Source organism: Mustelus asterias, chromosome 12, assembly GCF_964213995.1.
Source record: "Mustelus asterias chromosome 12, sMusAst1.hap1.1, whole genome shotgun sequence".
Lineage (NCBI taxonomy): Eukaryota > Metazoa > Chordata > Chondrichthyes > Carcharhiniformes > Triakidae > Mustelus > Mustelus asterias.
Genome location: NC_135812.1, coordinates 102,144,803 through 102,161,967, shown reverse-complemented (window position 1 = coordinate 102,161,967; position 17,165 = coordinate 102,144,803). Strand labels below are relative to the sequence as shown.

Here is a 17,165-nt window from a genome sequence, read left to right as displayed (position 1 = left end):
TCGCTGTCTGTGTGAAGTCTGCACGTTCTCCCCGTGTCTGCGGGCAATTGGGACTAGCTTAGTGGTAAAAACTGGGCTGCATGGACAAGTTGGGCCAAAGGGCCTGTTTCTCTGCTGTAAACCTCTATGACTCTATGAAAGCCTCTGCCTGCTAAATAGGGAAGCTTGTATTCTAAAACCAAAAGAGAAAATGCTGGAAAATCTCAGCAGGTCCGGCAGCATCTGGAAGGAGAGAAAAGAGCTGACGTTTCGAGTCCGGATGACCCTTTGTCAAAGCTAAAAGGCACAGAAAGTGGGAGATATTTATACTGCAGGGGGAGGGATTTTCCAGCATTTTCTCTTTGGGTTTCAGATTCCAGCATCCGCAGTGATTTGCTTTTATTTAAGCTGGTATTCTACGCCACCCGCGGGGAGACCTACTGACGACCCCCACGGCCATCGCAACAACCCTGCCTCCCTCGAGGCCATTTCTTTCCCAGCGCCCCCGCCACGGGAGGGACTTTCCACCGCTTAGCGATCAGCCTGGGGTCGATTGGAAGCGGACCGGATTAGGGGGAGTGAAGCGGATTGGAGACTTTTGCTTCTGAAGGGAGCACCTGTAAAGCCACTGACGCTGGTACTTCCTGAGGTCTTGCTTCAGTTGGGGCGCCGGTCATTTCCGCTTCCATCTCGGAATCCATATCCTCAGCACCTGGAGGGACTGGCATAGGGTTAACCTCTAGTGGTGGCTCGGTGCTGGCAGTGGCCATCCCTATGGCTGGTGATGAGGCCTACACTGGCACAAGGCCTAGCGCTGACTCTGGGCAGAGGCGATGGGTGGAGGGGTGGGGGGGAGCGAGGGGTTTGGGGGGGGGGGGTATCATCTTGTATTCCTTAAAAAGTCCCAACAATGGTTTATGACCAGTTACTATGATGAAGTGTTTACCACAGACATATTGATTGAATTTTTTAACACTGAAGACAATTGCCAACCCCTCATTGAGACTTACTTTGACATTTCTGTCGTAGGGTATGCAAGGGGGCAGCAAAGAAGCTAAATTCGGACAAATTGGCTGCTTTGTTTCCCAAAACTGCGACTGACGATACTTCAGAAAGTACATGATTGCCATGATATACCTATGTGGAGTTTGCACATTCTCCCCGTGTCTGCATGGGTTCCCTCTGGGTGCTCCGGTTTCCTCCCACAGTCCACAGATGTACGGATTAGGTTGACTGGCCATGCTAAAATTGACCCTAGACTCAGGGAGATTAGCAGGGTAAATGTAGGGCCTGGGATTGTGATCGGTGCAGACTCGATGGGCCGAATGGCCTCCTTCTGCACTGTAGGGATTCTATGATTCTATGATCAATATCACTTGTCGTTGAGGCCAAAGCGTTGTGTGATTTCAAGAAATTAGATACAGCCCTTGGGGTTAAAGGGATCAAGGGATATGGGGGGGAAGGGGGAATCAGGATTATTGAATTTGATGATCAGCCGTGATCAAAATGAATGGCGGAGCAGGCTTGAAGGGCTGAATGGCCTCCTCCTGCTTCTAGTTTCTATGTTTCTATGTAAATCTTTCTCCTTTTATCTTCCAAAGAGCAGGCAGAGATGCAAGTGTTGACTCTCTATGCGGACTTGCTGTCAGAGTCTGTTCCACTGCGAAAACCGCGGCACAACAATATTTATACGTCAGATCGAACTGGCTTCCCATCATGTGCATCAGATCAGTGAGTGGTTAGGAAAATCTGAACTTTCACCCCTGCTGATTACATGGATCAACAACAGCCCCAGATAATCCCAACGTTCAGCCTCAAATCTTTTTATCATTCCAAAGCTTTTGAAGTTCCCTCGTCAGGTATTTATTCACCATTCTGACTCCGACCCTGTGTGTTGGTGGAATCTGCTCTGTGTGAATAGTCTCCATTAATGATTACTGTTCCGGCCTTTCCTTTAAGGCTTTGGCTCTTTACCTGGAATTCTGCTTTTTTTCTCTCCCCCCCCCCCCCCCAAATTCCCCTTTGCCCACGAACGCCTCAACTTTCTCAGAAGACTAAGGGAATTTGGCATGTCAGCTACAACTCGCACCAACTTTTACAGATGCACCACAGAAAGCATTCTTTCTGGTTGTATCACAGCTTGGTATGGCTCCTGCTCTGCCCAAGACCACAAGAAACTACAAATGGTCGTGAATGTAGCCCAATCCATCACGCAAACCAGCCTCCCATCCATTCGATTCCCGGCTTGGGTCACTGTCTGTGTGGAATTTGCACGTTCTCCCCATGTCTGCGTGGGTTTCCTCCGGGTGCTCCAGTTTCCTCCCACAGTCTGAAAGACGTGCTGGTTAGGGTGCATTGACCTGCACAGGCACCGGAATGTGGCAACTAGGGGAGTTTCACAGTAACTTCATTGCAGTGTTAATGTAAGCCTTACTTGTGACTAATAAATAAACTTTACTTTCTGTTGCAGCTGTATAAGGTGCTGGTGAGGCCACACCTGGCGTACTGTGTTTTGGTCTCCTTACTTGAGAAAGGATATACTGGCACTGGAGGGGGTGCAGAGGAGATTCGCTCGGTTGATTCCAGAGTTGAGAGGGTTGGCTTATGAGGAGAGACTGAGTAGACTGGGGCTATACTCATTGGAATTCAGAAGAATGAGGGGGGATCTTATAGAAACATATAAGATTATGAAGGGAATAGATAAGATCGAAGCAGGGAAGTTGTTTCCACTGGCGGGTGAAACTAGAACTAGGGAGCAAGCCGAGGTACCAGTTTGTCAATTTTCTCCCAATTCCACCTTAAATTCTACCACAGCGGCAGCGGGAAGTTTCATTTCTTTCTGTTCCTTCAGTCCCCCCCCCTCTCTGTGAGCTGTTCATCTTAGTCACCGTTAGTCACTATCTTTCTTTGTTACCAACTGTATCTATCCCTCATTCCACCAATTACACCTCCCTCCCCCTCCTCTTCAGACATATCCCATCGTCTCAGTATATATCCTGCAGAGTTTGCTGCTTTTTATTCTCTATCCCTCCTTTCCTGTCCAACACATTTTTCCAATAGATTGCAATGATGCTGTTGGGGAGGGAACAGGATATCTCGCGTCCCAATCGCACTGGGGTAAAAGGCTAGAGGTACCACAAGGGAGCTTGTTTTGAATTGTCCCGTATATATTTTAAATCTGACATGTTTATCTCCTTGTTTATTCTTACCCAGTAATATGATTCATAATCCGCCTCGTATTTTTTCCTGCAAAGTGAAAATAGCCAGTCATAAATCTGCCTGTGTTGCTCCCGCATTAATCCCACTACAAATAGCTACTGTACAATGTGGCCTCTGACAGCTTGGCATGTCTGATCACAGCTAGCACCACAGTCAAACACATAGCGCCAATCCCTCGGAAACCCTATCTGTTGCTAAACCCTGCTCATTTTAATATCCCACTATAAAACCCACAGTGGCACAACAAGCACACCCCGTTCCATCTTTATCCACATCTCCTTCTCCAAAATCTACCGACAAAAGCAACCTCAAATCCTACCCTTTCCTCCTCCTTGCCGGGTATTATTGCTGCTTTTGGAACAGAATCACAGAATCCTTACAGTGCAAAAGGAGGCCGTTCGGCCCATCGGGTCTGCGCCAACCACAATCCCACCCAGCCCCTATCCCCGTAGCCCCACATATTTACCCTGCTAATCCCCCTGACACTAAGGGACAACGTAGCACGGCCAATCAACCCAACCCACACATCTTTGGACTGTGGGGGGAAACCGGAGCACCCCGAGGAAAACCCATGCAGACACGGGGAGAACGTGCAAACTCCACACAGACAATGACCCAAGCCGTGAATCGAACCCGGATCCCTAGTGCTGTGTCACTGTGCCACCGTGCCACCCACTGCAGAAGCGACAACTCCTCTCCATTCCTCCATCTTTGTTGCCTGAATTTAATCGCAGAATGTCAAAGGAGAGAACCTGCGTTTATGTAGCGCCTTTCACAATCTCAGGGTGTCCCAAAGCGACTTTCAGCCAATGAGGTTCTTTAAAGTGTAGTCGCCATTGCAAGGTAGGAAACGGGGCGGCCAACCTACGCACAGATGTGTGGGTTGGGTTGATTGGCCGTGCTAAATTGTCCCTGAGTGTCAGGGGGATTAGCAGGGTAAATATGTAGGGCTACGGGGATAGGGGCTGGGTGGGATTGTGGTTGGTGCAGACTCGATGGGCCGAATGGCCTCCTTTTGCACTGTAAGGATTCTGTGATTCTGTTCCAAAAGCAGCAATAATAGCAGCAGGATAAGATTAGGTTGATTTATTCGTGTCACAAGTAGACTTACATTGACACTGCAATGAAGTTACTGTGAAAATCCCCGAGTTGCCACACTCCGGCGCCTGTTCAGGTTACACTGAGGGAGAATTTAGCACCTAACCAGCACGTCTTTCGGACTGTGGGAGGAAACCGGAGCACCCGGAGGAATCCCACGCAGACACGGGGAGAATGGGCAGACTCCACACAGACAGTGACCCAAACCGGGACTCGAACCTGGATCCCTGGCGCTGTGAGGCAGCAGTGCTAACCACTGTGCCACCCCAGAAACAGCAGTGTGATAACGATCGGATAATCCCGCTTGGCGATGTTGCTGGACGGAGTAATATTGGCCAGGACATGGGGTGTTGGGGTGGGGGGGGGGGGCAGGGGTGACACGGGAATGCTTCCATCTCTCCCTCAGAATATTAGTGTGGGATGTTTTACATCCCCTCGCGAGTGCAGACAGAGCCTTGGTTCGACATCTCATACAAGAAAGCGACACCCGTGACAGTGCAGCACTCCCTCAGTGCCCCCAATATCTGGAGCGGCTAAATGAAATGACTTGCTGCTAGTCACTTGCTTCACACTGAGGCGGCAGCTTGGGGAAGCCACTTTCACACACTGGAAAGACAATGGCTACTTCAAGCGAATAGGGTGGAGAGGCGCGGCGTTGACATTGCCAATAGGACCAGTCAGCGAGTAACTGCATTGCATGGCTTGCAGATTGGCAGGGAGCTCCGGAATAGCCACTGGGAGATCTCCGGAAGCAGCCCTGGGACTTGGCAGTGAGGTAGCCTGCCGGCAAACACATTCCCATCATTTCTACATTCTGCTCTAAGGGGCGAGAGGGAAACGCAGTAAACAAGCACTTCCCGCTCGAAGTGGCTCCCTCCCTGCAGCTCTTAGTGCCATTCACTTAAAATGTTCCATACACTCAACTCACACAAACTATTTCCTCATCCCAGGAGAAGGTGTTTAGGCTGCTGCCATTTAATTTGGTGCTGTCATGTAACCGTGGGCAGAGTATTATCCACTTAATAAATAATCCCCGCTTGGGACCAGCGCAGGTTCTCAGTCCCATTTTGGGTTAATGATAAAGGCACCGCAATGGAATTCTATCACGTAGAGATCCTAAACATTCCCGCTCCCTCTTTAATGTAAGGTACAGGACCGCGGCAAACACAGGCCCCGCGGCAAACACAGGCCCCGTGGCAAACGCAGGCCCCGTGGCAAACGCAGGCCCCGTGGCAAACGCAGGACCTGTGGCAAACGCAGGCCCCGTGGCAAATGCAGGACCCGTGGCAAATGCAGGACCCGCGGCAAACGCAAGACCCGCGCCAAACGCAAGACCCACAGCAAACGCAGGACCCGTGGCAAATGCAGGGCCTGCGGCAAACGCAGGACCCATGGCAAACGCAGGCCCTGTGGCAAACGCAGGACCTGTGGCAAACGCAGGCCCCATGGCAAATGCAGGACCCATGGCAAATGCAGGACCCATGGCAAACGCAGGACCCACGGCAAACGCAAGACCCACGCCAAACGCAAGACCCACAGCAAACGCAGGACCCGTGGCAAATGCAGGGCCTGCGGCAAACGCAGGACCCGTGGCAAACGCAGGGCCCACGGCAAACGCAGGGCCCACAGCAAACGCAGGACTTGCAGCAAATGCAGGGCCCACAGCAAACGCAGGACTCGTGGCAAACGCAGGACCCACGGCAAACGCAGGACGCACGGCAAATGCAGGGCCGCAGCTCAACTGCAGTCTGCTAGGAGTGAGCACCCTGGGTTTAAAGTGTAAGGTTACCTATTAAAATCCTGGCTGAGTGGACTGCACTGGGGGACAAAGTAACGCAGTTCAACCTGAGACAGCAGGGCAGATTTCGCTGAGGTTGTCTATGGTGGAGTGAGGGGAGGATTGGCCGCAGGGAGGACAGCAGGGGTGTGGGAGGGGTGTGGGGGGGGGTGTGGGGTCGGGTTACACAGATTGGGAATGGAATGGGACAATGAGAGCTCTGCAATGCAGACATTGCTGAGCCGGGGGTCACGGCAGCTCCTGGGGATGGTGGGTGAACAGGGCCCGGTGTTAGACTTTCCAATATGAAATCACATCAGGTTCACACAATGGGACAAATCGATCATTTCAGACTTTATGAGAAATAGAAATACAAAGTGAGGGACTGGATGTTAAAGTAGGCGATGGTGGGGGAATGGAGAGGGGAGGAGGGAAGTAGCCTTCTGGGCAGCCAAACAGACAGAAATCTCTCCCAGAAAAACCTGGGCAAAGAGACAGAGACTGGAAGATAAAGTGAAGAAGCAGAACCATTGAACTGAGCACTTCCAACCAGTCTACCGCAAGGAGAATTTAAACTCCACTAGTTCCATTTAAACCTTGCCACATTTTAACACAGTTTTAAAAGTTTATTGGTCACAAGTAGGCTTACTTAACACTGAAATGAAGTTACTGTGAAAATCCCCTAGTCGCCACACTCCGGCGCTTGTTCGGGTACACTGAGGGAGAATTTAGCACGGCCAGTGCACCCTAACCAGCACTTCTTTCGAACTGTGGGAGGAAACCCAGTAAGAGTTTTAACAACACCAGGTTAAAGTCCAACAGGTTTATTTGGTAGCAAATGCCATTAGCTTTCGGAGCGCTGCTCCTTCGTCAGATGGAGTGGAAATCTGCTCTCAAACAGGGCACAGAGACACAAAATCAAGTTACAGAATACTGATTAGAATGCGAATCTCGACAGCCAACCAGGTCTTAAAGATACAGACAATGTGAGTGGAGGGAGCAGGAAACCCATGCAGACACGGGGAGAATGTGCAAACTCCGCAAAGACAGTGACCCAAGCCGGGAATCGAACCCAGGTCCCTGGCGCTGTGAGTCAGCAGTGCTAACCACTGTGCCACCGCGCCGCCCCGGTTTTGCAGCTTCCCGGGGGCAAATTGTCACTATTCAGTCAGACCAAAGATGTGAAATGAAATGAGGTAAATGAGGTGGATCCAGAGAACGCTCCCCGTCTCCCAGGCAGACACTGTCTGGTTTCCCCACTGAGAAAGCAGCCAGTCAGTCTGTGAGAATTCACAGCGATTCTTCCTGCCTCATGCTGTCCCACCAGGGAGACCCCAGCAACTGGTTCAAAACTGAGACAAAACTGACCCCCAGGGGCCACAATCAATTCAGCAGGGGGTCAGCGTGAATACCGCCTTCACTAACACCAAACATTCTCCTTAGTTTCATTTTACAGGATCAGACTGACTCAGACAGAAACGTAAACTGGTCCCAGTTCCCTGCAGTCAGGGTTAAAACATTGGAATTAGGACCAGAAATCGGCAAATTCAGGCCTTCGAGCCTGCTCCGCCATTCAATCAGATCATGGCTGATCTCTCCCTGCTCTCAAATCCACCTCCCCACCTGCTCCCCTTATCCTATTTTTTTATTAGAAATATATCTATCTCCTTCTTGAAACCATGATGCGGAGATGCCGGTGTTGGACTGGGGTGGGCACAGTAAGAAGTCTCACAACACCAGGTTAAAGTCCAATAGGTTTCAGTGGAGTTATGAGCTTTCGGAGCGCTGCTCCTTCCTCAGGTGAGTTTGACTTCAAGCCATTCAACGATTCAGATTCCACCGCGCTACGGGGCAGCGAGTTCCACAAATTCACCACCCTCTGTGAGAAGTAGTTCCTCCTCATCTCAGTTTTAAATCTACCGCCTCTCAGCCTGTACCTGTGACCTCTGGTTCGAGATTGTCCCATAAGAGGAAACATTTGGTCCAATTTACTTTATCAATCCCTTTTATATCCCTCAATCAGATCCCTTCTCATCCTTCTAAACTCCAGCGAGTACAAGCCCAAACTGTCTAATCTCTCCTCACACGTCAACCCTTTCATCCCCGGAATCAATCTGGTGACCCTCCTCTGGAGTGCCTCCAATGTCACCACATCCTTCCTCAAATAAGGAGATCAAAGCTGGACACAATACTCCAGATGTGGTCTCACCAACACCCTGTACAATTGCAGCAACACTTCACTACCTTTATACTCCAGTCTCTTTGCAATAAATGCCAACATCCCATTTGCCTTTTTTAATGCTACATGGTCCTTACATAGTCCTTTTCACACCGCACGGCCACCCAAAACAAAACCATGTTTCTTCAACAAACGAAGATGTTTGAACTATAAACATTCACCGAGACAGTAAAAGTATTCTTTGAAATCTTCCCCTGATGGTGTCTGCCTGGGATAGATCACCTTATCAGAAACAAAACAGCACTTCAGACCACGTGCACTGCAGCAGGAGTGGAATGTATGGAAAGGGATGATGTGGAGATGTCGGCGTTGGACTGGGGTAAACACAGTAAGAAGTCTAACAACACCAGGTTAAAGTCCAACAGGTTTATTTGGTAGCAAAAGCCACTAGCTTTCGGAACAGGCTGTCCCTTCGTCAGGTGGGTGGGAGTTCTGATCACCAACAGGGCACAAAGACACAAACTCAATTTACATGAATAATGATTGGAGTGTGAGTCTTTACAGCTCATCAAGTCTTAAAGGTACAGACAATGTGAGTGGAGGGAGCATTAAACACAGGTTAAAGAGATGTGTATTGTCTCCAATGCATGCAGACGCATGGACTACTATGCAGACGCTACAACAACGGATTAAATGAACACCGCTCGACAATCACCAGGCAGGAGTGCTCTCCACCTGCTGGGGAGCACCTCAGCGGCCACGGGCCACGTCTGCATGGTAGTCCATGCGTCTGCATGCATTGGAGACAATACACATCTCGTTAACCTGTGCTTAATGCTCCCTCCACTCACATTGTCTGTACCTTTAAGACTTGATTAGCTGTAAAGACTCACATTCCAACCATTACTCATGTAAACTGAGTTTGTGTCTTTGTGCCCTGTTTGTAATCAGAACTCCCACCCACCTGACGAAGGGACAGCCTGTTCCGAAAGCTCGTGGCTTTTGCTACCAAATAAACCTGTTGGACTTTAACCTGGTGTTGTAAGACTGTAGTATCCACACTCACTGCAGGCAGACAGGACAAAATACAAATAACTACAGCACCAAAACAGTCACACTCCAGGTGGTATCACTCCAAGGTTACAACAACCACATGAGAATTGATATCAATTATCAAGTCTCCAAAAGGTCCAGAAGAACCATTGTGCCTCTGAAAACTTAATCAAGTATCCAGGAAATGGGACAATTAACACCCCATCAAAAACAGTTTGACAAACGCAACACTTTGATATTGTAAACAGGTAGATAGGAGATGTCCAGAAAGTGATTAAAACTAAAGCACACAAGACAATGGAACGGTATAATGTAATCAAAAACAGAACTCTAACCAATTCAAAGTAACAATATGATGACCTGATGTAAACGTAACGCTTTGTAATATAAAGAAAGAGGTATAGGAATCTGTAAGAATCAATGCTCAGTAGGGTAAGTCGAGAGCAAGCTGTAGTTATAACCACGAGTTCTGCTCTCCCTCACGCATGTTGAATAAAGCCATTTTTATTGAAGTTCTACGCAGTCTTGAAAGACTCAGTTCGCTCAATTGTAAATACTCCTTTTCACACCTCACAGCCACCCAAAACAAAGTTTCTTCAAAAAATGAAGCAGTTTGAAGTATAAACATTGACCAAGACAGTAAAAGTATTCTTTGAAATCTTCCCTTGACAGTGTCTGCCGGCTGAGTGGGGAGTGGGCTTTACACCTTATCAGAAAAAAACAGCACTTCAGACAGTGCAGAACTCCCTGAGTGGGAGTGTCACCCTGGATTACATGTTCAATACACACAGTGGGATTCTGATCAAAACCGGGGTTGGGTACGCTACGCAAGGTCACTAATAAGGGGCTGGTGGGATGACAATGAATACCAAACAATTCTGGCAAATTATCATTATACCTTCATCACTGAATTTGCTGGCATGGAAAACTGGTTAATATCAAACCCACTGACACTGAGACAGATCAATCTCAGTGTTACTGCCATGACACTGTCCCTGGGATAGATCACTCACTGAGTCACACTATTCCTGGGGTAGATCACTCACTGAGTCACTGCCCTGTCCCTGGGGTAGATCACTCACTGAGTCACGGCCCTGTCCCTGGGATAGATCACTCACTGAGTCACACTATTCCTGGGGTAGATCACTCACTGAGTCACTGCCCTGTCCCTGGGGTAGATCACTCACTGAGTCACACTGTCCCCGGGATAGATCACTCACTGAGTCACACTATCCCTGGGGTAGATCACTCACTGAGTCACACTGTCCCTGGGGTAGATCACTCACTGAGTCACACTGTCCCTGGGGTAGATCACTCACTGCGTCACACTGTCCCTGGGTAGATCACTCACTGAGTCACGGCCCCGTCCCAGGGAAAGATCACTCACTGAGTTACTGCCCTGTCCCTGGGATAGATCACTCACTGAGTTACTGCCCTGTCCCTGGGGTAGATCACTCACTGAGTCACTGCCCTGTCCCTGGGATAGATCACTCACTGAGTCACACTGTCCCTGGGGTAGATCACTCACTGAGTCACACTGTCCCTGGGATAGATCACTCACTGAGTCACACTGTCACTGGGATAGATCACTCACTGAGTCACACTGTCCCCGGGATAGATCACTCACTGTGTCACACTGTCCCTGGGGTAGATCACTCACTGAGTCACGGCCCCGTCCCAGGGAAAGATCACTCACTGAGTCACACTGTCCCTGGGATAGATCACTCACTAAGTCACACTGTCCCTGGGATAGATCACTCACTGAGTTACTGCCCTGTCCCTGGGATAGATCACTCACTGAGTCACTGCCCTGTCCCTGGGATAGATCACTCCCTGGGTCACTGCCCTGTCCCTGGGGTAGATCACTCACTGAGTCACACTGTCCCCGGGATAGATCACTCACTGTGTCACACTGTCCCTGGGGTAGATCACTCACTGAGTCACACTGTCCCTGGGATAGATCACTCACTGAGTTACTGCCCTGTCCCTGGGGTAGATCACTCACTGAATCACTGCCCTGTCCCTGGGGTAGATCACTCACTGAGTCACACTGTCCCCGGGATAGATCACTCACTGTGTCACACTGTCCCTGGGGTAGATCACTCACTGTGTCACACTGTCCCTGGGGTAGATCACTCACTGAGTCACGGCCCTGTCCCAGGGAAAGATCACTCACTGAGTCACGGCCCTGTCCCTGGGGTAGATCACTCACTGAGTTACTGCCCTGTCCCTGGGATAGATCACTCACTGAGTCACCCTGTCCCTGGGGTAGATCACTCATTGAGTCACCCTGTCCCTGGGGTAGATCACTCATTGAGTCACCCTGTCCCTGGGGTAGATCACTCACTGAGTCACTGCCCTGTCCCTGGGATAGATCACTCACTGAGTTACTGCCCTGTCCCTGGGGTAGATCACTCACTGAGTCACTGCCCTGTCCCTGGGATAGATCACTCACTGAGTTACTGCCCTGTTCCTGGGGTAGATCACTCACTGAGTCACTGCCCTGTCCCTGTTGTAGATCACTCACTGAGTCACTGCCCTGTCCCTGGGATAGATCACTCACTGAGTCACACTGTCCCTGGGGTAGTTCACTCACTGCGTCACTGCCCTGTCCCTGGGGTAGATCACTCACTGAGTCACCCTGTCCCTGGGGTAGATCACTCACTGAGTCACTGCCCTGTCCCTGTTGTAGATCACTCACTGAGTCACTGCCCTGTCCCTGGGATAGATCACTCACTGAGTCGCACTGTCCCTGGGGTAGTTCACTCACTGAGTCCCTGCCCTGTCCCTGGGATAGATCACTCACTGAGTCACTGCCCTGTCCCTGGGATAGATCACTCACTGAGTCACTGCCCTGTCCCTGGGATAGATCACTCACTGAGTCACTGCCCTGTCCCTGGGATAGATCACTCACTGAGTCACTGCCCTATCCCTGGGATAGATCACTCACTGAGTCACCCTGTCCCTGGGATAGATCACTCACTGAGTTACTGCCCTGTCCCTGGGGTAGATCACTCACTGAGTCACTGCACTGTCCCTGGGATAGATCACTCACTGAGTCACACTGTCCCTGGGGTAGATCACTCACTGAGTCACACTGTCCCTGGGATAGATCATTCACTGAGTCACTGCCCTGTCCCTGGGATAGATCACTCACTGAGTCACGGCCCCGTCCCAGGGAAAGATCACTCACTGAGTCACTGCCCTGTCCCTGGGGTAGATCACTCACTGAGTCACACTGTCCCTGGGGTAGATCACTCACTGAGTCACTGTCCTGTCCCTGGGGTAGATCACTCACTGAGTCACGGCCCTGTCCCTGGGGTAGATCACTCACTGAGTCAATTTCGTGTCCTTGGGATAGTCACTAACTGAGTCACCGTGTCCCTGGGGTAGATCACTCACTGAGTCACTGCCCTGTCCCTGGGATAGATCTCTCACTGAGTCAAACTGTCCCCGGCATAGATCACTCACTGAGCTTCTGCCCAGTCCGTAGGACAGATCACTCACTGAGTCACACTGTCCCTGGAATGGATCACTCCCTGAGTCTTTGCCCCTTCCCTGGGGTTGATCACTCACTGATTTACTGCCCTGTCCCTGGGATAGATCACTCACTGAGTCACCCGGTCCCTGGGATAGATCACTCACTGAGTCATGCCGTATCTCCAGGGTAGATCACTCACTGAGTCATGCCGTATCTCCAGGGTAGATCACTCACTGAGTCATGCCGTATCTCCAGGGTAGATCACTCACTGAGTCACTGCTCTCTCCCTGGGGTAGATCACTGAGTCACTGCCCTGTCCCTGGGATAGATCACTCACTGAGTCACTGCCCTATCCCTGGGATAGATCACTCACTGAGTTACTGCCCTGTCCCTGGGATAGATCACTCACTGAGTTACTGCCCTGTCCCTGGGATAGATCACTCACTGAGTCACCCTGTCCCTGGGATAGATCACACACTGAGTCACACTGTCCCTGGGTAGATCACTCACTGAGTCACTGCCCTGTCCCTGGGGTAGATCACTCACTGAGTCACTGTCCTGTCCCTGGGGTAGATCACTCACTGAGTCACTGTCCTGTCCCTGGGGTAGATCACTCACTGAGTCACTGTCCTGTCCCTGGGGTAGATCACTCACTGAGTCACTGCCCTGTCCCTGGGGTAGATCACTCACTGAGTCACTCCTCTGGCCAAACGGGCTTTCTAAAATGGTGATTTGCAAAGCACTCTGGGACAATTGGGCAAGAACTAAAATGACAGGCTGCAGCCTAACAGACAGAGACAAACAGGCTGCAACCCAGACGAGTGAATACACAGGATATGGGTCATCTCCAGGATCAAAGAGACTTTCTGGTCAAACTGGGTTGTTTACCAGACATAGGGGCACCGTGGCCCCTTGTTTGGGGGAAGGTGTGAACTCTATGTGCCCCCAGCACCTACAGACATGGCCGTTGGGGACACACCCAGAGATTGGTGTGGCAGCACCTGATTGGACTCTAATTGATCAGGGTGATCAAGTCCTGTTCGATTGATTGGCAATGACCAAAAGGGGCGTGAAACCCAACGGGGTATAAAGGATGCTGCGCAACCAGGAATCTCTCGCTCTCTGACCCCACGAACGAGCTACAACAACGATGACTATCGCCAGCGACAACCAGCACGAGGAGAGCCACCACACCCGAGAAGGAAGGAAGACCAGAGCCAGAGTGTCAGACCAGACCAAAGGACCAGACTATGCAGAGGACTACGGAGACCAGCGCAAAGATAAAGGCCAATATCTGCTTGGGTACTTGCCAGTCACGCAAAGTTAAGTTAAGGTCTTATATTGGACTTAAACTTTAGTATTTTCCTGTAAGATAACTTATCGTTGGTTGGGTGGGTGATTATTAGTTGTGTGGGTTCAAATAAATATTGGTTGTACGAATAAGACCGTCTACTCGTAGTTATTCATCCACCGTATAAGGGTTAAAACAGACTGTGCGGCAGATAAGAGGCAACAATTGGCGTCCCTGGGTGGGCTCGATAAGAAGTAACTTTGTTGCTCCGATATCAATAATCACCCACCCAACCAATGATAAATTATCTTACAGGAAAATACTAAAGTTCAAGTCCAATATAAGACCTTAACTTAACTTTGCGTGACTGGCAAGTACCCAAGCAGATATTGGCCTTTATCTGTGTGTTGGTCCCGGTCGTCCTCTGCGTAGTCTGGTTCTTTGGTCTGGTCTGGCACTCTGGCTCTGGTCTTCCTTCCTTCTCGGGTGTGGTGGCTCTCCTCGTGGCGGTCGTCACTGGCGATGGTCGCCGTTGTTGTAGCTCGTTCGTGGGGTCAGAGAGCGAGAGATTCCTGGTTGCGCAGCATCCTTTATACCCCGTTGGGTTTCACGCCCGCGGAATCTATATTGAACGGTTATTTAAAACTCAGAGCCGACAGGTGTAAACTCCTTATTGGACAAATAACTGCTTTCGGGAAATTGTGTATTGTGCATGTATTGTTACTAACAAGGAGGATAGGGTAAACTCTGTAGGTTTGTATTAGAACCCAGAGGGATTAGGACCGGAACACAGCCCAAAGCCGTACCCGCGGTCCGATCAACTCCCTACACCTTGTCGTTAAATATAGAATGTCAGGAAACAGCACAGAGACAGAGAAGTGTCCCATATGGGAAACAAGAATCAGGGAATATATTAAGAAGAAAAGGTGGCCCCTATGGGCAGAATCTTGTGCCAATACTGAGATGGGACCGGGATCCCTCGGGCAGAAGTATTGGGATGATCTAAGGAAAGTTCAGTTGAAAGTTGATGTTCAGTAAGAGTTAAAGTTCAGTAAAGAGTTAATGAGTTGCAACTGTTTGTGTTTGAGTTGGCACTAGAAGTGCTAAATAAATAATTGAATTACTGTTCTTGTTTGTCTCATTAAACTGGAATGCTTGGAAAGTGTTTAAATTAAAGACGTATAACAGAATGGCACCCCAGATGGTATTCAATAAGAGGCAAGTACTGTGACCCCAAGATTGAACCTCTGATTTGTTAAATGGTTAAAAGTGATCCAGGCATTTCACTTAATGCGATGAAACAACAGATCTAGTTTAAACAGGGGAGGTGGTCATCCTATAGCCGGCCCTGAGTGGGATTAAAGACCTATCTTTCAGTAGTATTTTGGGGAGTGGATTGATTCACGTTCCTGATATGCCAGGCGTAGGGGGAGTAGGAATTAATTTTATTTTTAGCGTGAGCATTGTTCCTGGGCTAAGCGCCTGTCTTCCTTCCTTAGTTAATCTAGAAGTGAGATTTTGAAGTAAGGTTAGTCAAGGCGAAGGGCGAACTCTATTGTCAACCATGAGGCAAGGCTCAAACCTAACTCTGGAGTAGAGAGGGGGTGTTCATCATACCCTTGATACCAACTGACTTAGAGGGACTGATTGGTAAATTAGCAGGCACTGTACCCTTTCAGTCACTTCTTGTTCTCCTGGGACTACGCCTAGAGAAATGGGTAGAGTACTACAGTGAGTTTTTTGTTCTGGGATCCGTGAGTCAGAGATGTCTTAATGAGAGAAACAGAGACAAAGGAAAATGTTTGTTGAAACTGACTAAAGTTAGTGTGATTATTAGTTTAGAAGAGTTACAGAGTGAGAAGTCAGAGAAAATGAAGTTAAAAGATGAGTTAGAAATTATGAGAGAGTTAGTTGAGAAGTTAAGAGAAGAAAATAAGTAATTTTGTGGAAAAGTAGATAAGCAGGAACAAAACAATGAGGTAAATATATTGTCTATGAGTCAGTTTAAAGTATATCAAGTTAGTGAAAAGAATCAAAGTTCTGATTACTCAAAGTTCTAGCAGGAGATTAATCAAGTAAAATCTCAGTTGCCAATGCAGATAGGGATGTTGTCTATATTTGGGACAGTTGAGTCTGAGGGAGATGGTGTTTATGGATTGAGTTGTGGATTGTATCTGGAAAAGAATACCCATTTTGCACGTGGCATTGACTGGGGACCCCCACCTCCTTTTCCGGAGGCACCTAATCCCACAGTAAGTTTAGAATTTGCCCCTGATCTAATGAATCCTGTAACTATTAGTTACAAGGAAGGCATGGAATTACCAGGAGATGTGGTTGATTGGGAAGGAATGAATGTTTTGAAGAATCCCACCACTGTATATAGTTCTGAATGCAGACTAACCGTCCCCATCAATGGATAGTCTTGCGTTATTAGAAAATGTTATGCCCATGAACCCCATTAAAACAGACCATGTGGGGTAAGGAGCTTACACCCTCACTAACATCACAAAGAACCCCTTTGTTTTTTTTTAAAAGGAGGGAGTGTGCAGTGTGTGTCACAGAATTTTGAGAGAAAGGAACTATGTTCTCTCAACTTACTCGGGAAGTATTATAAATTAATTGGCAAGATGGAAAATTGATTAGAGAAAATCTAAGGTTGAGCTAATAATTTGAGTAGTTTTGTATTTCAGTGTGTTTGTGTGGTCTGGTTGCTTGTCGAACGTAGGTGGTTGTTGTTGCATTAGATTGAGAGCAGGAGTTGTTAAAGCCTGTTTGTTCTTGTGGAGTATTTATTGCGGGCAATAAATGCAATGCTTTACACTTTGGTTTAACTTCAAAGGGACTGAGGAAGTGTTAAAACTGTTAAAATTTAAGTATAAGATTTCTTGAATTTACTTCTATTTTTGAGTTTAATTACAGTTTGGAAAAAAGAAGAATGAAGGTGACTGTCTTAATCAATTTTCTGTATTTTCTTTAAATGTTTTATTTTCATCCCGGTTTAAAATGTTAAGTTTGAATGAAAGAGGATGTGCTGTGGAATGAATGTTGGAAGCTTCCATGTGTGTCTGTGTGTGTGTAATAAAGTGGT

General features: G+C 48.7%; 1 protein-coding gene across 4 annotated transcripts in view; it reads right to left on the bottom strand.

Annotated features, from left to right (window-relative positions):
- The window catches only part of gcgra (glucagon receptor a), a 132,737-nt gene that overhangs the window by 87,012 nt on the left and 28,560 nt on the right, over window positions 1-17,165 (bottom strand). For 2 of the 4 annotated variants that reach the window (XM_078225748.1, XM_078225752.1), the window contains exon 2: window positions 3,189-3,225. The exons of the other annotated variants lie outside the window; for them this stretch is intronic. The gene's annotated coding sequence lies outside the window, so the exon portion shown is untranslated. The remainder of the gene's footprint in view (window positions 1-3,188; window positions 3,226-17,165) is intronic. 4 annotated transcript variants of the gene reach the window in all.